This window comes from Bos grunniens, chromosome 25, assembly GCF_055505025.1.
Source record: "Bos grunniens cultivar Pamir isolate PY7600 chromosome 25, Bosgru_T2T1.0, whole genome shotgun sequence".
Classification (NCBI taxonomy): Eukaryota; Metazoa; Chordata; class Mammalia; order Artiodactyla; family Bovidae; genus Bos; species Bos grunniens.
Window position 1 is genome coordinate 27,634,528 of NC_141189.1, and position 27,321 is coordinate 27,661,848.

Below are 27,321 nucleotides of genomic sequence, written 5' to 3' on the forward strand. Positions count from 1 at the left end.
AAAATATGTTACCCAGGGAAGGAAATTAATTCATTGAGTGACTGTCAGCCTACCTTCCTGAAATCACATCAATCAATTCAAAAAAGAATTCCACACAGCAGGTCCTCATGAGCAACTATGAGGACCCAGAAGGACATACAGAGCATGAAAGTAGAGAACTGGGGAAGAAAGAGGGAAGCAGGTTCCTGATCCACAGAGGGGTACTGGGAAGAACACTGGACCATTGATTAGATGCATTTGACTCATAACTCTTGACAGTCATTAGCTATCAGTGTGGTTATGGATGGACTTCTTGGTTTCTTATATTCAAAAATAGGAGATAAAGATCCTGCCCCACCTGCATCCAAAGGCTTTTGTAGGAACCAAATGAGCTAACAGAAAGTAAAAGTCGCTCAGTTGTGTCCAACTCTTTGCCACCCCATGGACTACACAGTCCATGGAATTCTCCAGGCCAGAATACTGGAGTGGGTAGCCTTTTCCTCTCCAGGGGATCTTCCCCACCCAGGGATCGAACCCAGGTCTCCCGCATTGCAGGAAGATTCTTTACCAGCTGAGCCACAAGGGAGGCCATGGAGCTAATGGAAGAGAGAGTGTTTTGAAAGAAATTGTGATGGTTTGGATGTAGGATGAAGGGAGCAGGAGGTCACTGGATGACCTCCAGGTCTCTGGCTTAAGAAACCAGGATATAAAGAAAGAAAAACACTTTGAGGAGAAAGCATTTGGTGTGAGTTGCACTGAGTGCCCTATGCTAATGAGACATCCAAGTGGAGATGTGTAGTAGCCATTGAGCACACAGAACTACTGAACCAGGCATTCTCAAGAACTGGAACAAAAATCAGACATTTCACCCCCACTCCTCTCTCAGAGGGAATCACTCTGACAGCCAGTCCTCCAGGTACTCTATTTATTATTATGAATCCCCCAGGGCCCCGAGACCCTTTCACAGTATCCGCTCTCATTCCTTCCACATAAATCAGCAGAAGAACTGTGCCAAGTCCCGGGTGATAAATGAAGCCCTTCCCCAAAGAGTTTGGCCTAAACCCAAGCAGCAGCTTGCCTGTCGATTTATTGTCTGTTTAAATCATTCTTCCTTCTTATGACAAAACGTTAATGACAAAATATAGGTGATCCTCCAAGAGAAGGAAAAGCTATATTTTTGCAGCTGGAAATTAGAAATGTATTATTAACAATGAACATTAATTATATATTTTAGTGCCCATATGGGAGAGGTGATGGGGCATAATTTGCAGAGAGGAACAGCAGTTTGCGGGGACCCTGGAAATTAACAGGATCATTTTATTAAGCATGGATCCTATTTCCTGCATCCATGAATATTTCATTTGGAATATTTACTCCATCCTCTTATGCAGCCATTGCTTCTCAGCCAAGTCACAGTTTTAGACAAGTCTTTTCTCTTTACTGATCTTGTTCTTGAGAGAAAGACACTTATCCAGAAACAATGTATATTTCTGAAAAAGAGTATCCTGAAAACAAAATTAAAATTTACTTGTGTGTGTGTGTTTAATTGCGTCCGACTCTTTGTGAGCCTTTGGACTGTCACCTGCCAGCCTCCTGGAATTTTAGGCAAGAACACTGGAGTGAGTTGCCATGCCCTCCTTCAGGGGATCTTCCCAACCCAGGGATCGAATGCACATCTGCTGTATCTCCTGCCTTGCAGGTGGATTCTTTACCCTCTGAGCCATCAGGGAAGCTGTATCAGTGATGGAGGCTCCACAACTACTTGAGGCTGCGAACAGCTCTGCAGGAAAGGATCTGAGGTGTTTTCGGTGTTGCTGTCACTTATCCCTGAAGTCTTTCCCATCATCTAATTCCTGGGTCCTATGTTCTCCCATGGTGCCCCGTCCTGCCCTCATCAGAGTCCCCACTAGAATGACCTAATTGCCTCTGAATAAGACACATAGTCCCCTCAATGTGCCTATCTTTCAAATGGAAGGCCAACCACAGATTTTTGAGAAGTTGTGCAGCTTGTCAGAACTGAACATTTGAACAGATATGCGGCAATGCAAACATACAAATAATACCCCTGCAAATACAGTAAACTTCCTCAGAGTAGATGTGCTTGCCTTTTTACAGCTGTGTCCCTAGCACACACACAAGTCTACCCCTTCTACTTCAGTGTACTTATTGAAGGAAATATCACTCCTCCTTCTGCTTACTGAATATAATATTATCCCACCCTCACAACCTCACAGCAAGAAACCCTTCATTACATACACTCTTAATAGAAGTAAAGTGACCTTCAGAGAGGCTAAGAAACAAGCTCTCCAGGGCACATGCTGGTGCCTGCTAGAACTGGCTTTGAACTAAAGGCTGATCCCAAAGCTTATGTATTTAATCACTGTGTATAACACGGCTCAAATGTCTCCATCGGGGGTAAACTTGGGAAGGATCATACTAATCTTAATCCTAAACAACAGCAACAAGGATCATTTATTGACGGCACAGGAAGAGCTTAGCATACATTAGCTCATTTAGCTCTCCTGACAAACATGTAAAGTAGGTGTTGCTGTCTTTCTTGGTTTTATTTTGTTTTGTTTTTTGATGAGAAAAGTGAGATCAAGCAACTTGACGCACAAGCACACGTGGCTTGTGTGGAATCAGAAATAGACCCCACATCTTTCCGACTCCAAAGCAGGGGACTTTGCCTTGGCATCAAAGCAGCAGTCTCTTTGGATAAATACCCAGGAGTGGAATTGCTGGATTCAAGCCTTAATTTTTTGAGGAATCTCCATACTGCTTTCCACAATGGCTGCACCAATTTACATTTTCACCAACAGCATAAGAGGATTCCCTTTTCTCCACATCCTTACCAACACTTGTTATTTCTTACCTTTTTGATACTATAATAGTCTGTCTAACAGGCATGAGGGAAACACTAATTTGAAAACATATACACACCCCTATGTTTGTTGCAGCATTATTTACAGTAGCCAAGATCTGGAAGTAACCTAACTGCCCATCGATAGGTGAATGGATAAAGATGTGATAAATGTATACAATGGTATACTCCTCAGCCATAAAAACAGATGCAATCCTACCATTCGCAACAACATGGATGGATCTAGAGGGTACTGTGCTTAGTGAAATAAGTCAGATAGAGAAAGAAACACCTGATGATTTCTCTCATCTGTGGAATACAAAAAAAAAAAAACAAGCAAAATAAATCAACAAACAAAAAAGCAAAAGCAAACACATGGATACAGAGAACAGAGTAGTGTTTACTAGAGGGAAAGGAGGGGAGTGTGAAATGATAAAGGAGGGAGTCCACTGTATATGACGAATGGAAACTAAATTTCTGGTGGTGAGCACACTATAGTGTATACAAAAGTAGAAATATAATTTTGCTCACATGAAATTTATATAATGTTATAAAACAATGTTACCTCACTCAATCAATCAACACAGTCTCAAAGATTTATATTTGTTGATTTCTTACCTTTTGCCCAGAAGCAGCCGTGCACTGCACATCCAAAACTATCTCATTCCTGTTTGTGCCAGGCTGCAGACCTAAAAGGCCCAGTCCTGGACCTCAGCCCTCTCCCTCTAGGCCTTCCAGATAAGGCATTTCTTCTCCAGTCCAAAACTTCTCTGATTTGGAAATCCAGCTTTATCTGGGGAAAGAACTCTACTGGAGAAAGGTCTATAAGAGACAAGCTCTTTAATGAATATCACTAGCATGACTTTTAAGTGCTGAGAATTTCCCATTCATGTATGACTGAAACCCTAAAGAAATGACATGATGTTTATTTGTGTGTGCAGATAAAATTATGTAAAACTCCCTAATTAAAGTACACAGGTCAAGGGACTTCCCTGGTGGTCTCTTGGTTAAGAATCCACCTTGCAATGCAGGGGACCCAGGTTCCTCCTTCTCTGGTTGGAGAACTAAAAATCCCACATGCCTTGGAGCAACTAAGCCCGTGCACCTCAATTACTGAGCCCATGCATCACAAGCAGAGTCCATGCACCACAATGAAAGTTCCTGCATGACACAAGCAAGATCCCAAGTGCCGCAACTAAGACCCAACACAGCCAAATAAATAAATAAACATTAAAAAATAAAGCATGAAGCTCAAAAGACCATTTAGATTTCATGAAGAATTTTTAATGATCTGGGAACTTCATCATGTAAGCACATGAAGGGAAAAAATAGAGAGAGAGAAAAGAGTACATATGAAGACATACACAGTGTATGATCACAGTTATGTAAATTACCTAAAAGGTGTATAGGGGTGGAGAATTTGAAGATAAATACACCAAAATGTTAACAATGGTTGCTGATAGGTGACTTATACAGATTTTTAATTTTCTTTTTAAATACTTTGTTGAAGTCTCCAAATTCTTCTCAATGAAAAGATTTGCTTTCGTCATAGAAGGAAATAAACATATAAATAGCTACAACCTGTTAGATTATAATAGTAAGTTTTACATGGGGGTCTCATATAGATTTGATACAGTCTTGATATCAAATCAAGATTTGATAGTGAACTTGAAAGGAAAATGGGCTTCCCTGGTGGCTCAGCTGGTAAGGAATCCACCTGCAATGAGGGAGACCTGGGTTTGATCCCTGGGTTGGGAAGATCCCCTGGAGAAGGGAAAGGCTCCCCACTCCACTATTCTGGCCTGGAGAATTCCGTAGACTGTATAGTCCATGAGGTCGCAAAGAGTCAGACATGACTGAGCAACTTTCACTTTCACTTTGGAAGGAGAATAAAGTGTTCAGATTTCTCACCTGTGTCCATGTACCATTAGAGAGCATTTTGTTTGTAGATTTTCTCTGTGTTCCTTTCCTTCAGAGATAATGGAGTTTGAATACCGTGTTAAATAAACATATCTGAAGGCCTGGGAACCAATTAAAGAACTCCTCCCAACTCCAGGAGAGAAGAGGAAGAACACGCTCTTTCTCTCTGTCTGATGCATGCACTCAGGCATGGGGGCAGCTGTCTGGAAAAAGAATAATATTACAATCAATCTAGATCCTGTTCCTGCACCACAATGCTGTTTGTCATGAGGGTAGTTACTGTAGTTTGCTGGAGAGGAGGAGGTGTGAGAAGTTTAATCATTTGAGCTCATAATATCTTCAAGAAAGCCTTTCTTCAGAATCAAAACCCCTAAACCTTCCTCTCACCTAGACATTCTGAATATGGGATATGCCATGTAGCCAGTGAAATGTCCTAAGTTTTCAACAGGACAGAGTGTCTATCTGATTTTACATTTGCCCAGGACTTTATTTATTTATTTATTTATTTTGCCCAGGACTTTAGAAGCCATGGTGGCTCAGACGATAAAGAATCTGCCTGCAGTGCAGGAGACTCAAGTTTGATCCCTGGGTCGGGAAGATCCCCTGAAGAAGGGATTCCCTGGCGGCTCAGAGGTTAAAGCGTCTGCCTGCAATGCTGGAGACCTGGGTTCAATCCCTGGGTTGGGAAGGTCCCCTGGAGAAGGAAATGGCAACCTACTCCAGTATTCTTGCCTGGAGAATCCCATGGACGGAGGAGCCTGGTGGGCTACAGTCCACGGGGTTGCAAAGAGTCAGACAGGACTGAACAACTTCACTTTCACCCACTCCAGTATTCTTGCCTGGAGAATCCCATGGATAGAAGAGCATGGTGGGCTGCAGTCCTTGAGTCACAAAGAGTTGGAAACGACTGAGCGACTAGCACAACACTTTTTAGAAGCTATAACTTCACTTGATCCTAGCCAAAAGGCTGAAAAGCAATAGAAGCCATAACTTCAGTGAAACATAAATAGGTCCCAGTGATTGTAACAAGGTCCAGGTACTTTTCCACTGACTTTTTTTTTCCTGAAAATAGCAATGAATAAAGTGCTTCTTTCAAGCCAATAATGAACTTTATACCCATTTTCTAAGTAACTCAGTTTTGAGAGGTACTCTCAATTTTGTATTAAAGAAAACTTGATTTTAAAAAATCAGAAAGTTAAATCCTGAGGGCTGTCAGTCCATTTTCTAATGACCCAGGTTCCCTTCTTCAAGGTCAAAGCCATAACTTTAATATGAAAATATATGTTCACAGTGGTCCTTACCGATGCCTATTAAACCAGGGATGAGGCAAGAAGCAGAAAAGATCGACAGTACATTCTCATTCAATTTCTCTTAAAATAATGATGCATGTGACTCCATGCCATTACCTTTTAATGATCTTAGCCTAGTTAATAGCACAGTAATATTCCAAAAAGAGCAGGGAATTATTTTCAAATTTAATTTTCATTGCAAAAGTGAAAGGCACTCTATTTTTTTTTTCTTCTGCCAGAGAAGCTGTCTGCTGCCTATGACTGCATTAGCTCTGCTACATTACAGCTGAGCTAATGGATCAAAACCAAGTGATTAGTTTCTTACTCTTTTGAGCATTTCCAAGTACTGACTGAGTGGTCCCAGAAACACAGACATGAGTTTTCAACGTCTACATGAAGTTTGCTTGACTTCCCATCAAGTCAAGCCCTTTTGACCTGCGACAGATTTGACTTGGGATTCATTATACATGTTCCTTTGGGTATCTGGGTTGCAGGAAATAATCAGGAAAGAGGCCTCCTGGGGAAGATAATAGAGACTCCATCCATTCTCAATTCTTCAGGCTTAGACAAAGGCCCAAAAGATTCAAAGTGGCCTAATGCTATGACTTAGCATTCATTCATTCGTTCATCAGATACTGCGTGCCAGGCTCTGTTCTAGGCCCTTGGTCTACTGTACTCATCACCACAAAGGTGGTTCCTTGTGTAGGAGCATATGACAGCAATTTTTTGAGGATGGGAATTCCTCAGAAAAAGATGCTCTGGGTTGTAACAAGCATGATGGATTTAATGGGACCTTTTTTTCAGGGGGTGGGTAGGAAAAAGAAGAATGAAAAGCAATAAACTGTTAGGGAAATTAAATAAATAGTCTTGTTTAGGCTTCAGAGATAAAGCAGAGCAGGCCTCAGACCTTGCTTCTAACCTGCCTAGACACTGCCCCGACTGGGAGTGGGAATGACTGCCTGCTGGGAGTACAAGACTTGCAGCACCTTCGATAAGATGGGGGAAGAATCTTGAGATTGTTGGGATCCTGGAATGAGCCTGGCCAACCAAGCCCCAGGCTTAGCAACATTCCAAGTTTTCCAAGACAAAACAAACAGCATTAACATGAAACCAGGCTTGCAATTTGGTCACAGATTAATGATGGTATCATTTTGTGCCTTGGGATTATAAACAGGAACCTGACTGCAATCTTTGAAGTCTCACCTACAAAGCGGACTTGCTGCCTGGGACCTTTTCCAACTGGGACTCCAGATGTGCTGTGTCACGGGACTTGCCAGCGCTGTTTAAGTGTGGATGGTGGTCAAAACCCAATTTGGTAATGTATACTCTGCTCTTTCTATTTCTCTTTCCTTTTCATGTTAGTGTATTGAAGTAAGCTAGATAATTTTCTAATAAATATCTGTACTATTTATTCATATATAACAAGTGGCTTATTTTGTTAATAAATCCTTTGAACCTGAGACGAAAGTGAAAACTTTCAGCAAAATGTAAGCCAACTTAAATACTGACATAGATTGTAAGATGCATTCCTAACAATAGTAGATGTGGAAAAATTAAAGTATATCTTTGAACCACAACAGGATGCCACTATAAACCCAACAGAATGGCTAAAGTTAGAAATAAGACTGCCAATACACATGTCGGCAATTATGTAGAGCAACTTAACTTTCATTTATCAGTGCTGGGAAAACAAAATTGGTCCATCACTTGGTAAAAAGTTCTGACAGTTTCTTATGAAAGTAGATACACAACTGCACTATGACCCAGAAGTTCTACTCCTATGTAGTTACCTGAGCGGAATATCAGTAGCAGCTCTACAACTCCATTCATAAGAGTCCAAAGCTGTCACTGTTGTTTGTCAAAAGGAGAATCAATGAACAAACTGTAGTATCTTCATTCAATGGAGTGCTGCTCAGTAAGCGAAGAAAACAAGCTACTGACCCATGCAAGAGTATAGATGAATATCACCGGCACTGCATTAAGTGAAACAAGCGAACACAAAAGAATAGGTACCATCTGCTTCCATTTATATGAAGCTGCTGCTGCTAAGTAGCCTCAGTCGTGTCCGACTCTGTGCAACCCCATAGACAGCAGCCCACCAGGCTCCCCCGTCCCTGGGATTCTCCAGGCAAGAACACTGGAGTGGGTTGCCATTTCCTTCTCCAATGCATGAAAGTGAAAAGTGAAAGTGAAGTCACTCAGTCGTGTCCGACTCTTAGCGACCCCATGGACTGCAGCCTTCCAGGCTCCTCTGTCCATGGGATTTTCCAGGCAAGAGTACTGGAGTGGGGTGCCATTGCCTTCTCCGTATATGAAGCTACAATAGGCAAAACTAAGCTATGGTGGGAAAAAAATCAGAACAGGTATTATCTCTGGAGAAGGAAGCGGGATTGATAGCAAAGATTCCAGGAACTTTCTGGAATGACAGTAATGTGTTATGTCTTGATAGGTTCTTGGTTTCACGGGAGTAGTCATTTATCAAAACTCATTTAATTCTACACTTAAGAATTGTGCATTCTGTTATACGTAAATTTTATAAGAAAAAAAATTGTAAATACATGTTGAACTCATATTAATGATATGTGTGCTGATGTCTGCAACCTACTTTGAAATGCCTCAAAAACACAAGGTAGGACTTCCCTGGTGGTCCAGGTGGTTGAGGATCCACCTGTCAACGCAGGGGACATGGGTTCGATCCCTGGTCTGGGAAGGTTCCACGTGCTATGGGTCAACCAAGCCCATGGGCCACAACTCCTGAGGCCTGCGTGCCCTGGAGGCCATGCTGGCCAACCAGAGAAGCCACGGAAACAAGAAGCCTGCACACCACAACGAGGGAACAGCTCTTCCTCTCAGCAGCTCAGACCCAGCACAGCCAAAAATAAATAAATAAATAAAACACAAGCTGGATGGATGGGTGGGTGGGAGAAAAGAAAGATGGATATATAAAGAGATGATACATGGATGGATATATGATAAAGCAAAGTGAAGTGAGAGTGGAAGTTGCTCAGTCATGTCTGACTGTTTGCGATCCCATGGACTACACAGCCCATGGAATTCTCCAGCCCAGAATACTGGAGTGGGGAGCCTTTCCCTTCTGCAGGGGATCTTCCCAACCCAGGGACTGAACCCAGGTCTCCTGCATTGCAGTCGGATTCTTTACCAACTGAGCCATAAGGGAAGCCCATCATAAAGCAAACAGAGTTAAAAATAATTCTAGATACTAGGTGGTTAGTGTATGGGTTTTCAATGTAAAATTTAACCTTTGGGTATGTATTGATATTATCATAAGAACACATTAGGAAAATGTACCTTTGAATCAAGTGGCTCTGGTAGATGAAATGTGTCACCAGCATCTTTCTACCTTCCACTTGCCCTTTTTAAACCTTGTTTCCCACTTTGCTTCTCACTTAAAAAGCCTATCATCCCCATCTTGTCTTCTGAAGGCTCTAGGTCCTTCCTGCCACCTGTCCATTAAATAAACAAAACATAAAAACTCATTAAGGTTTTTAAGATAGGTAAGTGTATGTAATCTTCACTCTGGGGTATGTATATTTAAATCCAGTAATTCATTTAACATTCCTTAATGAAGTGTCTTTTAAATGCTCCATCACCTCATTTATTTCTCATATTTAAATATGGTAACTGCCATGTTTTGTGCAGTTTCCGTGTGCTAGCTACTGTGCTAAGTGCTTTCATAAATTATTGTTATTATTGCAAAAAACCTTGAGACTTAAAAGGCACTCTCACTGATTTACAGACGAGGAAACTGAGGTTCAAGCCGTTGTAGTAATTTTGAGGTTGCACAGCTATTACATGGCAAGGCCAGCATTCGAAACCAGGGGTGTCTGATTTTGAAGCCCATGCATTTTTAACAGGCAATAAAAGGTGATATTTAAGGTTCTTTTCTGTTTTAGAAACTCTGATTCTAGAGGGTGAAAAACCACTGTAATAGACATTGTTGAGCAGAGTTGTTATTTTTAAGGGTCTTATGGAAATTTTGAATAAATAAAAACTGAAATACCCCAGCCTATTTAAACCATTACCTCCAGCAATTCCTGTAGCCTAGTTTCTTCTCTACTTCCCAAACACACCTTGTATTTTTTAAGCTTGCTGCTGCTGCTAAGTCGTTTCAGTCGTGTCCAACTCTGTGCGCCCCCATAGAAGGCAGCCCACCAGGCTTCCCCGTCCCTGGGATTCTCCAGGCAAGAACACTGCAAAAAGAGAAAATCAGAGATAAATCTGGAAAAACAGCAGAACAGCCAGCACCAAAATCCTGAGATCAAGTGACTGCTATAGGTGATGGCTGATTTTGTTGTTTCCTGGGAGCCACAGCAGGCTTCCTGGGTGGCTCAGTGGTAAAGAATCCACCTGCCAATGCAGGAGAGGAAGGTTGGATCCCTGGGTCCGGCAGATCCCCTGGAGAAGGAAATGGCAACCCACACCAGTATTCTTGCCTAGGAATTCCCATGGACAGAGGATCCTGGTGCTGCATATGGTCAGTGGGGTCACTAAGAGTCCGGCACCACTTAGTGACTGGACTTGCACACACGGCAGCCACAGTAAAGGGGGAAACATCTCATATTTCATTGCACTTGCTTTCAGATAAAAGACAGCATACAAACATATCTGCAGGGATGATTTTTTTTTCCTGGACAAGAATACCATATTCCTACCATTCTTGTTAGGAACCTATCATATCCTTGTTCAAGAATGTTAACAGTGAACAGTATCTTTGACTTTTTCTTCAACAGAAAGAAAGCATTGTTCAAATGAGCAAACTTTCAGGAATACTCCTTAAAGAAGAATATAACCTTAACAGGAACTCTGTGAATGTTTTGCTATGAGCTGAGAATTAGGTTCACATACTTAGTTTCAAGAGAATCTTATAAAATATTGATTTAGAACTTGAAGACTCAAAATAAATGACTAAGTTAACTGGTCTTTTGGTTGATACTGGGCTGCAAGGGAGACACGATTCATTTCTCTAACAGAAATTCATGGGGCATAAATTTGGAGTTCTGGGTTATAATGCACACATTTATTCCTTTGTCATTAAATACTGCAAATGTTTCTTACCTAGATGATCGATTAAGTTGTGACAAAAATCCCTCACAATATACAGCACTGTGTGGTTTTAGAAAACATTCAGCCTCTCTCTTAACCAACACACATCTCTCTCTCTCTCTTCAAACTCTCATTTTTGTACAATACACACAGCAGGCACTATTATTTCATTTTACAGATGAGAAAACCAAGAAAAGGGATTTGACAAAGATTACAAACTCTCTAGTTGGAGTAGCCAGGATTTGACCTTGCCCTGTGTCTGAATAGTATATGAACAGCAATTGTATTAGAAATTGCAATAGTAACCATTGTAACAGTAGTAATAGTAGCAACAGCAATAAGAGTAGCAATAGTTAACAGTAAAGAAAACATCTCAGCTTCCAGCAGAATGCTTTGCAATCATTGGTCAGCGATTCTCCAGCCTCCCAGTATGATGAAGACTTCCCAAGCTCAGCAGCTCCCTCTCTTGGAGGATTCAGGAAACCAGAGCCTGTCCCTTGTCTGCTGCCATTTTGATAGCTCCTCACTGCCGCTCACTGCCGTCTTTGTTTTTCTCTGTGTGTGTGTGTTTGGATTACTTTTTCTTTTCTTTTTTTTTTAATTTTATTTTATTTTTAAACTTTACAATATTGTATTAGTTTTGCCAAATATCGAAATGAATCCGCCACAGGTATACCCGCATTCCCCATCCTGAACCCTCCTCCCTCCTCCCTCCCCTACCCTCCCTCTGCGTCGTCCCAGTGCACCAGCCCCAAGCATCCAGTACCGTGCATCGAACCTGGACTGGCAACTCGTTTCATACATGATATTATACATGTTTCAATGCTATTCTCCCAAATCTCCCCACCCTCTGCCTCTCCCACAGAGTCCAAAAGACTGATCTATACATTGGTGTCTCTTTTGCTGTCTCGTACACAGGGTTATTGTTACCATCTTTCTAAATTCCATATATATGCGTTAGTATACTGTATTGGTGTTTTTCTTTCTGGCTTACTTCACTCTGTATAATAGGTTCCAGTTTCATCCATCTCATTAGAACTGATTCAAATGTATTCTTTTTAATGGCTGAGTAATACTCCATTGTGTATATGTACCACAGCTTTCTTATCCATTCATCTGCTGATGGGCATCTAGGTTGCTTCCATGTCCTGGCTATTATAAACAGTGCTGCGATGAACATTGGGGTACACGTGTCTCTTTCCCTTCTGGTTTCCTCAGTGTGTATGCCCAGCAGTGGGATTGCTGGATCATAAGGCAGTTCTATTTCCAGTTTTTTAAGGAATCTCCACACTGTTCTCCATAGTGGCTGTACTAGTTTGCATTCCCACCAACAGTGTAAGAGGGTTCCCTTTTCTCCACACCCTCTCCAGCATTTATTGCTTGTAGACTTTTGGAATGCAGCCATTCTGACTGGCGTGAAATGGTACCTCATAGTGGTTTTGATTTGCATTTCTCTGATAATGAGTGATGTTGAGCATCTTTTCATGTGTTTGTTAGCCATCTGTATGTCTTCTTTGGAGAAATGTCTATTTAGTTCTTTGGCCCATTTTTTGATTGGGTCATTTATTTTTCTGGAGTTGAGCTGTAGGAGTTGCTTGTATATTTTTGAGATTAGTTGTTTGTCAGTTGCTTCATTTGCTATTATTTTCTCCCATTCTGAAGGCTGTCTTTTCACCTTGCTAATAGTTTCCTTTGTTGTGCAGAAGCTTTTAAGTTTAATTAGGTCCCATTTGTTTATTTTTGCTTGTATTTCCAATATTCTGGGAGGTGGGTCATAGAGGATCCTGCTGTGATGTATGTCGGAGAGTGTTTTGCCTATGTTCTCCTCTAGGAGTTTTATAGTTTCTGGTCTTATGTTTAGATCTTTAATCCATTTTGAGTTTATTTTTGTGTAAGGTGTTAGAAAGTGTTCTAGTTTCATTCTTTTACAAGTGGTTGGCCAGTTTTCCCAGCACCACTTGTTAAAGAGATTGTCTTTAATCCATTGTATATTCTTGCCTCCTTTGTCAAAGATAAGGTGTCCATATGTGCGTGGATTTATCTCTGGGCTTTCTATTTTGTTCCATTGATCTATATTTCTGTCTTTGTGCCAGTACCGTACTGTCTTGATGACTATGACTTTGTAGTAGAGCCTGAAGTCAGGCAGGTTGATTCCTCTTGTTCCATTCTTCTTTCTCAAGATAGCTTTGGCTATTCGAGGTTTTTTGTATTTCCATACAAATTGTGAAATTATTTGTTCTAGCTCTGTGAAGAATACCGTTGGTAGCTTGATAGGGATTGCATTGAATCTATAAATTGCTTTGGGTAGTATACTCATTTTCACTATATTGATTCTTCCAATCCATGAACATGGTATATTTCTCCATTAGTGTCCTCTTTGATTTCTTTCACCAGTGTTTTATAGTTTCCTATATATAGGTCTTTAGTTTCTTTAGGTAGATACATTCCTAAGTATTTTATTCTTTCCGTTGCAATGGTGAATGGAATTGTTTCCTTAATTTCTCTTTCAGTTTTCTCATTATTAGTGTATAGGAATGCAAGGGATTTCTGTGTGTTGATTTTATATCCTGCAACTTTACTATAATCATTGATTAGTTCTAGTAATTTTCTGGTGGAGTCTTTAGGGTTTTTTATGTAGAGGATCATGTCATCTGCAAACAGTGAGAGTTTTACTTCTTCTTTTCCAATTTGGATTCCTTTTATTTCTTTTTCTGCTCTGATTGCTGTGGCCAAAACTTCCAAAACTATGTTGAATAGTAATGGTGAAAGTGGGCACCCTTGTCTTGTTCCTGACTTTAGAGGAAATGCTTTCAATTTTTCACCATTGAGGATAATGTTTGCTGTGGGTTTGTCATATATAGCTTTTATTATGTTGAGGTATGTTCCTTCTATTCCTGCTTTCTGGAGAGTTCTTATCATAAATGGATGTTGAATTTTGTCAAAGGCTTTCTCTGCATCTATTGAGATAATCGTATGGTTTTTGTTTTTCAATTTGTTAATGTGGTGTATAACATTGATTGATTTGCGGATATTGAAGAATCCTTGCATCCCTGGGATAAAGCCCACTTGGTCATGGTATATGATCTTTTTAATGTATTGTTGGATTCTGATTGCTTGAATTTTGTTTAGGATTTTGGCATCTATGTTCATCAGTGATATTGGCCTGTAGTTTTCTTTTTTTGTGGGATCTTTGTCAGGTTTTGGTATTAGGGTGATGGTGGCCTCATAGAATGAGTTTGGAAGTTTACCTTCCTCTGCAATTTTCTGGAAGAGTTTGAGCAGGATAGGTGTTATCTCTTCTCTACATTTTTGGTAGAATTCAGCTGTGAAGCTGTCTGGACCTGGGCTTTTGTTTGCTGGAAGATTTTTGATTACAGTTTCAATTTCCGTGCTTGTGATGGGTCTGTTAAGATTTTCTATTTCTTCCTGGTCCAGTTTTGGAAAGTTGTACTTTTCTAAGAATTTGTCCATTTCTTCCACGTTGTCCATTTTATTGGCATATAATTGTTGATAGTAGTCTCTTATGATCCTTTGTATTTCTGTGTTGTCTGTTGTGATCTCTCCATTTTCGTTTCTAATTTTATTGATTTGACTTTTCTCCCTTTGTTTCTTGATGAGTCTGGCTAATGGTTTGTCAATTTTATTTATCCTTTCAAAGAACCAGCTTTTGGCTTTGTTGATTTTTGCTATGGTCTCTTTTGTTTGTTTTGCATTTATTTCTGCCCTATCACTGCTGTCTTTGAAGCCCACAGTGAGACAGAGGGACTTCTGCATGCGTGCTAAGTAGCTTCAGTCATGTCCAACCCTTTGCAACCCCATGGACTGTGGCCCGCCAGGCTCCTCTATCCATGGGATTTTCAGGCAAGAATACTGGACTGGGTTGCCATTTCCTGCTCCAGAGGATCTTCCCAACCCAGGGACTGAACCCACATCTCTACGGTCTCCTGCCTTGGCAGGTTGGTTCTTTACCTCTAACACCACCTGGGAAGCCCAGGGACTTCTGCCTGGATCAATTAAATGTCCAGGTTTCCTAAATCCTTGCAGAGATTTGTTGCAATGGGAGACTCCCAGAAGAGGATCTGACCCTATCGTTCTTGGCCAAATCTGGAGATCAAGTTTATTCAGATTCACCTGTTGTCTGACATCTTTTCCATCCCTTCCAATTCAAGATTGCACAGGTGAGGTTTCCAAATGCTTTGAGGCGCATCCATCCTTTCTCTTGCCCCTATGCCTTATAAGTGACAGAAGTTTTGAAGGATTGTCAGAATAAGATATAAAGTATATGTTCGTGTTAGCCTTCATGAGTCATAGATGTGTTCTCATCCAAAGCAAATGAGAACTGGCTCCTTGAACTCTCACATCCAGCACAAATTGCCACATCCGGGCTCTGGAACTCAGCTTCAGGATCTCCCCATAGGCTATAGACTAACCAAAAATATAATGACCTTTTATGTAATTTTTTAAATGCAACAACCCAGTGTTCATCACAGCACTGTTTATAATAGCCAGGACATGGAAGCAACCTAGATGTCCATCAGCAGACAAATGGATAAAAAAGCTGTGGTACATATACACAATGGAGTATTACTCAGCCATTAAAAAGAATACATATGAATCAGTTCTAATGAGGTGGATGAAACTAGAGCCTATTATACAGAGTGAAGTAAGCCAGAAAGAAAAACACCAATACAGTATACTAACACATACATATGGAATTTAGAAAGATGGTAAAGATAACCCTGTATGCGAGACAGCAAAAGAGACACAGATGTGTAGAACAGTCTTTTGGACTCTGTGGGAGAGGGAGAGGGTGGGATGATTCAGGAGAATGGCATTGAAAAATATGTATAATATCATATAAGAAACTAATCGCCAATCCAAGTTCGATGCATGATACTGGATGCTTGGGGCTGGTGCACTGGGATGACCCAGAGGGATTGTATGGGGAGGGAGGTGGGAGGAGGGTTCAGGATGGAGAACACATGTATACCTGTGGCGGATTCATGTTGATGTATGGCAAAACCAATACAATATTGTAAAGTAATTAACCTCCAATTAAAATAAATAAATTTATATATATATAAAATAAATGCATATTGTGGGAGAGGGGCCTGGTGAAACTCTCTCAGCCTTGAGGTGTCTCTCTTATCTGATTAATAAGCTTGCTAACAGACATAAAACACCTTGCCAGAAACTAGCAAGGGGGCATTCTTTCTGCTCCTTTCTAATGTCCATGTCAGCAGCTTTCTCTCTCTTTACTTTAATAAAATTCTGTTACCCCCCCAAAATAAATAAATAAATAAATGCAACAACACATCTTTTGTGGACTAGCACACAATTTTACAGACTTCTGTGTTTTCACAAATGACATAAGGCTAATTGCCTACAAGTCACCAAATGAGTTATCAGAGATTATAGACACTGGTACTAGGAACTAACATCACTTCCTGAAGTTCTCTGAAGACCTTGGTTGAGTGTTTTTTGAAAGAGTCAGCAGGCCAGTCGGATTCCCTCATGCCCCTTCTCACATGCAGTAGAAACGTCATGCGTGTTACACAGTACTGGAGAAAACATCTGAGTTGCCATAAAAGAGGAAAAAAAGTTTATTGAAATTGACCTGAATTTTTGCTTTGGCTGCTAGTGCATGACTTGCTTCTCCCTTCCCGAGCTCTTCATTTTTCCATTATCACTGACTCACCCTCTTAATTACACAAAGAAAAATAATGCCTCTCCAGTGAGGCTGCAGTCTAGTTCTCTGACTGACTGAGTGCTAAAGTGTAGAGGGGACTCATGAAGATGTGGGGTGGAGGAGGGAGGGGGTCCTGCAGCCGGGAGAGAGACAAAGTGGAAGGAGAGTTTGTGGCACATCAATTCCCAGTCTCAAGGGCTGCTCATTAAGTGAGATGATTTATATAAAGCACCTAGCACATAATAAATGCTCAATAAACAGTAGACCCTCTCACTCCCCTTCCTGAAGAACACAATCCATTTTCTACCTGCTGATTAATTAGCGAGAGTGCCGCATATCAGAGGGATGCGCCATGCAGAGCGTGGACAGTTGATTCATCATGAATAATGTAATGTCACAATCTGGACTATTTATATTCAGATGAATTGTACATAATATGCCACACATGCTAAAGAGGAACATTAATATTTAGCGTTCCAAGCTAAGCTGGGATGATTAATTTGGTTTTAACTTTGTATCATCTTTGCAGAATTTTCAATCTTCTCTCATTTTAAAGGGACATTATAAGAAATGTCTTCCAAAACATAGGCAGGACTTGCTTACATGTTGCTAAAAGCCTATGACAGTCATCAGCTACCATTTATTGGGCACCTTTTGTATGCCTCTCCTGTACCACTTACCTATATTATTTCTAACCCTTGCAACAACCTAGTCAGTGAAATGTCCTTATCTGCATAGTTCCAATACATAAACTGAGGCACATGGAGAAAGGGAAGGAATTTGGCCAAGTCCTGGAGCTGGTAAGAGCGACCTTGGGACTCCAGTATTCTTACTCTTCCTACCAGTGCTCACCTGGTTGTTTGGATTATTCTAGTGCATTCCATAAACAGAAGTTCTCTCACCACAAGGATAACAAACTTCTAACACTTCAATTTCGCATCACAGATGTTCTGAATGATTATTACTCCTCCTGGCTTAATGCACAGGAGACGAGTGTCTGTGTATAAGATCAGGTATTTAATGACCCAGGATGCCTTTCTGTCACCCACACTGTTCTTCAAATCCATTCAGATTCCCTCAGTGAAGCCCCTGAACTTGGCTGCTCGAGCCCCTTGGTCCCCTGGCAAGGCTAGAGTGGACAGCTGGGCACCTGGCTGTTATGGCCACCCATGCCCACCTCCATAAAGGCAGACACCCATGCTGACAGCAGTATCAGACAGTGATGAGCTCTGATGGTCTTGGGTTTGTTGGCTTTGCAGGTCTAGAATGGGGTTACCTTCAAGGAGCCTCCTTGATTCTGAAAATACTTGTCGAGCACCACTATGCACAGCCTGGCACTAAGTGCTGAGTTTAAGGGGGATGCACACATCTGTGCTCCATTCCTGTCTGGAACTCTATCACGGCACATGGCAGGGAATCACATACAGAAGTGCGTAGACGGCCAGGTGCCCTGATAGTGTAGTACATAGAGGTCATATGAAGAACATTCCTCCCTGGTCAGGAGGCCACTGAGGAAGTGCTGTTTGTCTGAAACAGCTGTTTGTCTGAAAGATGTTTTAATTTAATTTAGCCAAGACAGCTGAGTGGGAGGAAACACATGACTAGAGGAAACAGGGCGCCTTTGAATAAAAATGGTAGAATTTCCCAGAGCCAAAGGCTCAGTGATAAAGAATCTGCGTGCAATGCAGGATATACAGGAGACATGGGTTTGATCCCTGAATCCGGAAGATCCCAAGAGGAGGAAATGGCAACCCACTCCAGTATTCTTGCCTGGAATATCCCAGGGACAGAGGAGCCTGGCGGGTTACAGTCCATGGGGTTGCAAAGCGTCTGCCATGACTGAGTGACCGAGGACGCACACCAAATGAGCTAGTGAGAGAAGAGACGAGAGCAGAAGGTAAAAGCCTGACCCGGGACCTGAGGACATCTGCATCTATCCCACGAGCAACGGGAGTCATTAAAGCACTGCAAGCAGCCTCAACTTATGTGTCTTTTTCTTCAGTCCCTGTGACTGGTCTGGCAGACAAACGGAGGAGGCCAAGAGTGGACTCGGCTCCTCCTTTCCCACCCCCTACGCACCACGTGGCAGCTTCCAATCCATCACACCTTGGACAGTCTGCTCTGGACCTGCAGACCTGTCTTAGGTACCCCTCGCATGCCTTGTAACATGCTGCACTTTCCCCATCCTAGCACATGTCGCTGGAGAAGGCAATGGCACCCCACTCCAGTACTCTTGCCTGGAAAATCCCATGGACGGAGGAGCCTGGTAGGCTGCAGTCCATGGGGTCGCACAGAGTCGGACACAACTGAGCGACTTCCCTTTCATTTTTCACTTTCATGCATTGGAGAAGGAAATGGCAACCCACTCCAGTGTTCTTGCCTGGAGAATCCCAGGGATGGGGGAGCCGGTGGGCTTCCATCTATGGGGTCGCACAGAGTCGGACACGACTGAAGTGATTAGCAGCAGCAGCCGCAGCACAGGTCGCAATACATTGGAATTTCCCGTTTACTCTTCTGTAGCATTACCAGTCTGCAAGCTCTATGAAGGCAAGGATCACACTTTTCTCGTCTATACTTAGATTCTCAGTGTTCCAACAATGTTGGAACATTAGGCATTCAATAGGCATTCAATAAACCTTGAAACAATAGGTAACAGCTGAGTACCTACTATGTGTCCTTTTAATCCTTTTATACACATAACCCATCCAATTTCCCCAATATCCCTACATTCCAGGTTCTATCATTATCCCCATTGCAACAGATGAGTAAACCGAGGCACAGAGAGTCTAGATAACATGTCCAGGATTATGTGGAGCCATCGAGTTCCATAGTCTGTGCTCTCAACCACCAACACTATAATGAATAACAAAAGAAAGAAATTCTGATCTGTTACAGCCAGCATTTAATTATCTGTGTTAAGGGTTTAAAGCAGTGGTCTGCATCATTCAAAACAGTGAGTAACTGCGAAATAATCCCCAGTGGACTCGGTGATACATATGGGTTGTTGTTTTTTTTTTTTTCTTTTCCAGTAGACTGACCTTCGTAAATTACCACTTGAAATAGCCAATGACAAAACCAATTCCTGTTCCCGAAGCAGCAATCAAACTAATGAACAGGAAGTAACTAAGAACTAAACTGGCTAAGCCAAAAAAAGCACTCAATCAACAAATTTAATTAGCACTTTCTTCATCTGCAAGCTCCCACCATCTTCCTCTGCTCCCCTTCACTGCCGGATTTCTCGGAATCATATCCCACACCCGTCATCTCTACCTCTTTACCTCCTAGTCACTCAGCCTGAAATTGGAGTTCTGTTCCCACAACTCTGCTGAAGTCTACAAAAGGTCACCAGTGACTACTGTATTGCCACATGGGATGGCCATCTTTAGACATTTGATCCTACGCAATATCTGCTCTTTGAAATTCTGTCCCAACACCTTGGACACTGCTGCCTGCTCTTCAAAGCAGACTAAAGGAATCCAGAGGACCGCGCTTTGGGTCTCATATCTCTATGATTGGGAAAATCCCACACTCTCCCTCTGCCCAGAATTTTAACTCATTGAGCACCACTATGAGATGCATGAGACCAAGCTGAGACTTTCTCTCTCTCTTTTCCTCTCCAAATCTTATAGGACACCCCAAAGAATTTTGATAAGGCAGTAAGTACTTCAAGGCAATTGGAAAAATGTATGAATAAACTAAATCTCCATATAGATGGTACCACATTGAATTCTGAGAGCTGCAGTCAGTGTCACTGAGACTTAACCTAACCAAGGAAATTAGTTTTGTCTGGTTTTCCATCCTAGTGGGATTTTCTGTAAGAGAGGTACAGAGTTTTAGAGATGAGGGACTCTAGCGATGATGTTCGGAGAAGGCAATGGCACCCCACTCCAGTGCTCTTGCCTGGAAAATCCCATGGATGGAGGAGCCTGGTAGGCTGTAGTCCATGGGATCGAGAAGAGTCGGACACGACTGAGTGACTTCACTTTCACTTTTCACTTTCACGCATTGGAGGAGGAAATGGCAACCCACTCCAGTGTTCTTGCCTGGAGAATCTCAGGGATGTGGGAGCCTGGTGGGCTGCTGTCTCTGGGGTCGCACAGAGTTGGACATGACTGAAGCGACTTAGCAGCAGCAGCAGCAGCAGGGATGATGTTAGCCTAGGAGACTGTTACGTGTGTGTGTTCTAAGTTGCTCCAGTCTTGTCTGACAATTTGTGATCGTATGCACTGTAGCCCACCAGGCTTCTCTGTCCACGGAATTCTCCGGGCAAGAATACTTTCAGGGGCTCTTTCTGGCCCAGCGATCTAACCCACATCTCTCACGTCATGTCCTGCATCAGCAGGTGGGTTCTTTACCACTAGCACTCCCTGGGAAGCCCATACACTTAAATGTTATAGTAAGTGCAAGGGCCTTGGGCATTGACAGTCACTTGAACTAAAACTTTCAGTTCAACAAATTACTAGCAGGGTACTTTTCCGCACTCACCTCGCTGAGACTGAAAGTCCTTATGTGAAAAATGAAGCTGGAAGTAGAGGGGGCAGTGAAGAAAGAATGGAGTCATCTATGTAGAAAGGTCTAGACATGTAGGAAGTGCTTAATGAGTGCTCCTTTTCTCTCCTTACCCTGTAGCCATATATATAGAAACACACACACATATACACACAATGGAATATTACTCAGCCATAAAAAGGAACAATGTGAATCAGTTGAACTGAGACAGATGAAGCTAGAGCCTGTTATATAGATTGAAGCAGTCAGAAAGAGAAAAACAAATACTGTATATTAAGGCATATATATATATATGGAATCTAGAAAAATGGTACTGATGAACATATTTATAGGGAAGGAAGGGAAATGCAAACATAGAGAATAGGTTTGTGGACACAACAGGGGAAAGAGAGGGGGGGACAAATTGAGAAGGTAGCATTGACGTATATACGTTTTGTTGTTGCTAAGTTGTATCTAACCTTTTGTGACCCCATGGACTGTAGTCTGTAGGCTCTTCTCTCCATGGGATTTCCCAGGCAAGAATACTGGAGTAGGTTTCCATTTCCTTCTCCGGGGGATCTTCCTGATCCAGTGATCAAACCTGAGACTCCTGCATTGGTAGGCAGATTCTTTACCACTGAGCCACCAGGGAAACTCATATATATACTATCATGTGTAAAATAGATAGCTAGTGGGAAGCTGGTGTGTAGCACAGAGAATACAGCCCGGCACTCTGTGATGACCTAGAGGGGTGGGAAGGAGGGTGATGGGAGAATCAAGAGGGAGGGAATGTGCATATTGTTATGACTGATTCACACTGCTGTACCACAAAAACCAACAATTACCCTCCATTTAAAACAAAACAGAAGTACTCCTTCCAGCTCACTTCACAGCCATAAGTTGACCCACATTTGCAGCCCTTGAAGTTGGACAGGGCCATTGACTGGTACCATCCAGTGAAATGAGAGTGGGCATCATCTGTGTCACTTCCTGGCGGAAGCATTCAGGGACTGAGATAAGATGCTCCAGTAGAGCAATCTCATCACTTGTTGCAGCAACCTGGAAGACAGGAGCTCAAAGGAGCTTGTATTTCTAAGTCACCACCAGGAGGGCAGCCCTGGAAAGTTGCCTAACCAACTGTGGCATTTGCATGAGTGACACATAAACAACAGTTGTGCAAAATCACTGTATTTCTGGGTTGGTCTGTTGTTAGCCCATCCTGATTAAATACGTCACTCCCTGGAGGTTCCTTGTATTCTCAGTGATGGAAGCTGGGATGAATGAACCTCATCTCTTTTCACCCACAGTCCTCACTCTTTACATCTCCCCTCTCCTTCCAACACCAGAATCCAACCTCTTCATCTGGCTTCTGAAGAACCTGAGGCTCAGAGAGGTGTGGCATCTTGTTCAAAGCCACACAGCACATAAGTGGCATAATCAGGTCAAGAAGCCAAGTCCCCTACCTTCCCTACAGCTCTGCTACCCTGCATACCACACCACCACCCTAAAGCTTGCAACTTCCAATGTTAATAATGTTCTGAGCTTCCATACCTTTTAATCACTGTGATACAATCCATGCTACATTAATGCACTAATTACCAAAGAGCACATTGCCATACCCTGATCACTAATAAGCAGGATTGTCAATCTGCCATCCTGTTCACCAGAACATGCAAAATGTTTCCAGACTTGTTCTCAAGGTTTGGTGTGCGGGAGGAAGACTTAACACCATGAGCAATCCATTCATTTCTTGTTGACAACAGTCAGGTGGCACTTCCATTATTATTAGTCAACTAAGCAGAATCCAACAGGGCCCTGGTAGAAGGTGGCTGAAAGGACAGGTAGTGCGGATGAGTAGTTCTGCAAAGAAAACTCCTCCCTGGCTTAGATTCCCATTTTTCCCACCATGCGTTTTTCAAAGCCTCAGTTTTCCAGTTACAAAGTGGGAATAAAAGTAGTGCCCGCTTCATGGGGTTTTCCTGGGAATTCAACAGCAACATGAACATGAAGTCCTGAGAAACAGTGAGGGGCTCAACTGATGTTGGCTGTGATTATGATCGCTATTTAGGGATAGTCTTAACAATTAATTTTTTCACAGAAGTGTAAAGGAAAACTGGTAAAGGAAGTGGGGTAGCGGACTTTAGCATTTATTGGACACTTGCCCATTCAGTCACATGATCCTTTATGAGCATTCTATCTTCTAACTCTTATCACAACCCTTTAAACTAGGTGTGAGCATCCCTATTGCACAGACAAGGAAACTGAGGCTCAGAGAGGTTAAGTAACTTGTCCAAGGCCACACAGCTGGTAAGTTGTAAGTAATGAAGCCAGGATTTCAATCCAGGATGACATGCATTTTTTATTTTACATGTCACAACAATGTGCTAATTCAATTTCACTCCTCATAGATTTTCTGTCTCCAGATATCTTTGTGATTATGTACTCTGGGAAATCTATAGGCCATCCTGCTTGAGAGCAGAGGCATGTGAACGTTCCCCAGGGCTGTCATTTGGGTCATATTCCCCCACATGAGGTGGCTCAGATGGTAAAGAATTTGCCTGCAATGCAGAAGACCTGGGTTCGCTCCCTGGGTCTGAAAGATCCCCTGGAGAAGGGAATGGCAATCCACTCCAGTATTCTTGCCTGGAGAATCCCTTGGACAGAAGAGCCTGGCCAACTACAGTCCATGGAGTTGCAAAGAGTCAGACAGGACTGAGCGACTAACACTTGCACACTTTCAATCATGCACTTGCTGAGCATTTGCTAGCACAGTGCAGGGTCCTGGAATCACAGAGATGGATAAAGATGTGGCCTTTGCCTTCAAGACTATCAGGGTCCAGTGAGGAAGAGACTGATGTAAATGTGAGTCCATAACAGTAGCCCCAACAGCACAGCAAAATATGAGAGCACAACAAAATCATGAGAATACAGAGGGGCGGGGGGTCACCCCAGGGAGAATTCTCAGGGGAAGTAAAGCCTAAGGCAAGTTTTGAAAGATCAATAAATACCTACATGCAGATCTGGGAGAAAGGGCGTTCCAGATGCCAGATCAGCAAGTGCAGTCAGACATGAACAGGGGAACTATTCTTAGGAAAGACAAGCAGCCCATTGTGCTGGAGTAGCTATATGTGTGAAAGGAGAGAAGGAACAAGACTCTAGAGCAGGGCAGGGAATACACCAGACCCTACCAGGAAGCAGTCTGGGATGGGCATATAGATGTTAAGTCAGGGTGGGCATATAGATGTCATTGTTTGCTGTGTGAAGCCAGGAAGGTCTAAAGCAGCAGATCTGAACCTTGGCTACAGAGGAGCCTTTTTAAAAATCCAATTATATGCCAAGTAACTTCAGTCATAGCCAACTCTTTGCGACCCTACGGACTGTACCCCACTAGTCTCTGTCCATGGGATTCTCCAGGCAAGAATACTGGAGTGGGCTGCCATGCTCTCCTCCAGGGGATCTTCCCCACCCAGGGACTGAACCAAATCTTTTACGTCTCCTGCATTGGCAAGCGGGTTCTTTACCATTAGCACCATGGGACCCAAAACCAGATCAATCAAATCAGATACTTTGGAGGTGTAATCTGGACACTGGTCCAGACTCACTGTGCTCATTGGGCAATTCTAATGAATGGCCAGGGTTCAGGCAACCTGTTTACAGGCAGGAATAACATTCAGGGGCTCATGCTAGGGAATTAGAGTCTGCATGAGGAGAAAGAACCAGACTCAAAACAACAACATTTTAGGAGCTAAAATTGACAGTTTTGATTGATGAGGTGTGGGAGCTGAGAGAGTGGGCAGGAGGAGACACTTCATTTTATATATATTTTTCTTATGTTATTTCTCTTCACTTTATTGCTCTTCACAGATACTGTGTTTCTTTGCAAATTGAAGGTTGGGGGCAACCCTGCCTAGAGCAAGTCTGTCAGTGCCGGTTTCCCAACAGCATTTGCTCACTCTGCCAGCTCAGATGATGGCATTTTTTAGCAATCAAGTATTTTTCCTATCTTTATTTATTCACTTATTTGGCTATATTGGGTCTTAGTTGCAACACACGAGATCTTTGTTGTCATGTGGGAAATTTTGTTTCAGAGCATGGACTCTAGCTGAGGCGTGCAGGGTTCAGTAGTTGCTGCATGTGGGCTCTGCATTTGCAGCTTGGGGGCTCTGGAACACGTGGGCTGAGTAGTTGCAGCGTTTGGGGTGTAGGTGCTCCAAGGCATACGGGATCATCGTTTCCTGACCGGGGATCAAACCCGCATCCCCTGGACTGCGAGGCCGATTCTTAACCACTGGACCACCAAGGAAGTCCCCAGCAATGAAGTAACTTTTAATTAAGGTGTGTACATCTTTTTTTAGACATAACACTATTGATACTATAAACTTAATAGATTTCAATATGGTGTCAATGTAACTTTCATACGCACTGGAAAACCAAAAAATTCATGTGACTCACTTGATTGCTGTATTTGCTTAAATGCTGTGGTCTGGAACCAAAGCTACAATATCTCCAAAGTATGCCTATGTATATGTGTGTGTATATGTATATATATGCGCGTGTGTGTATGAAAATGAAAGTGTTAGTAACTCGATCGTGTGTCCGACTCTGCAACCACGGACTGTAGGCCCTCCAGGCTCCTCTGTCCACAGGAGTCTCCAGACAACAATACTGGGGGTGGGTTGCCATTTCCTTCTCCAGGGGATCTTCCCCACCCAGGGATCGAACCCAGGTCTATTGCATTGCAGGCAGATTCTTTACCATCTGAGCCACCAAGGAAGTCCCTGTGTATGGGCTTCTCAGATGGTGTTAGTGGTAAAGAACCCACTTGCCAATGCAGGAGACATGGATTCAATCCCTGGGTGGGGAAGATATATAGATATGTGTGTGTGTGTCGTGTGTGTGTGTATGAGGCTTCCCTGGTGGCTCAGAGATCAGGAAGATCCCCTGGAGAAGGGAATGGCTATCCATTCCAGTATTCTTGCCTGGAGAAACCTTTGGACAGAGGAACCTGGCGGGCTACAGTCCGTGGGTTCTCAAAGAGTTGGACACAACTGAGCGACTAACACTTTCACTTTTCATACATGGACACACACACACACACACACGACATGTTGCCAAAGGTTCTAACAAGCCCATCAGCAATTGTAGGTGTTTCCCATCCCCATGGTGGTTATCTACAAGAGTCCAAAAAGATTACAACAATTCAAGAAAGCATGCCACATGCTGCAAACACTGTCTTCAATACTCGGGGGTCCACATTCATTCCAGTTGCCCTGCACGGTCAGGAGGGATTTGCACTGAGCCCATACTGGCCTCTTGAAAGAGAAACGCCTGGGGAATTCCACGGGAGGAATGAAATTGCTGTCTCGTTAGTGCATTATTTACTTTGACGCAGAATTCTAGCAGCTGCAGCTTAGGCCCCACTGTTCACATGGTTGGGTAGGGAGTGTAATGGGAATACCATTAATTTGATGGTTTTAAAGGAGGTGATTTCCAATTTGAATTATTCTCAAGTTGTGAAATGAGTCTGAGCTGGTTTGTAAAACGGCAAGAAGTCAATGCACCGTATAACCTTGATTTTTTAAGAGTCTCGATGCCATGCAGAAAAAAATTCTCCTTCAAACCCATTATAAGAGGGTTAAAAAAAAATGCCACCATTCTCCCACCCCTTAGGCAAATTAGCAAGACAAATGTTAGCAAAAAGCTCTGCAGACGCCCATTATTTACAAAGGGGAGAGGAAAGAAGATGCCATGAAATAAATCACACTGACAGTTCAATCAAAAAAAAATCACAATATATTATTCATGCTGCTTCTCAAGAGCTGGAAAGAAACTGGACAGGGGGAGCCAAATATGTACTTGAGTGCTTTATTTACCCATAATAACAATTTGAATTCCTAAGGTACCTCTGTTTAATGAAATCTGATGCTGCACTGACATGACAGGCTCATTCAACACACTTTTTTTGTGTGTGTATTTCAACCCTGAACCGGTGCTGTTCTAGGCACCTAGGCTGCCAAAGTAAACAAGACAGG

At 42.5% G+C, this 27,321-nt stretch overlaps 1 long non-coding RNA gene across 1 annotated transcript in view; it reads right to left on the reverse strand.

Annotated features, from left to right (window-relative positions):
• Positions 1–4,101: 4,101 nt before the first annotated feature.
• LOC147345350 (uncharacterized) overlaps positions 4,102–27,321 on the reverse strand; it is a 181,592-nt gene continuing 158,372 nt past the window's right edge. Inside the window, exons 2-3 of the long non-coding RNA XR_015155058.1 lie at positions 10,140–10,259; positions 4,102–4,962 (exon numbers count right to left, since the gene is read on the reverse strand). This is a non-coding gene — a long non-coding RNA (uncharacterized LOC147345350). The remainder of the gene's footprint in view (positions 4,963–10,139; positions 10,260–27,321) is intronic.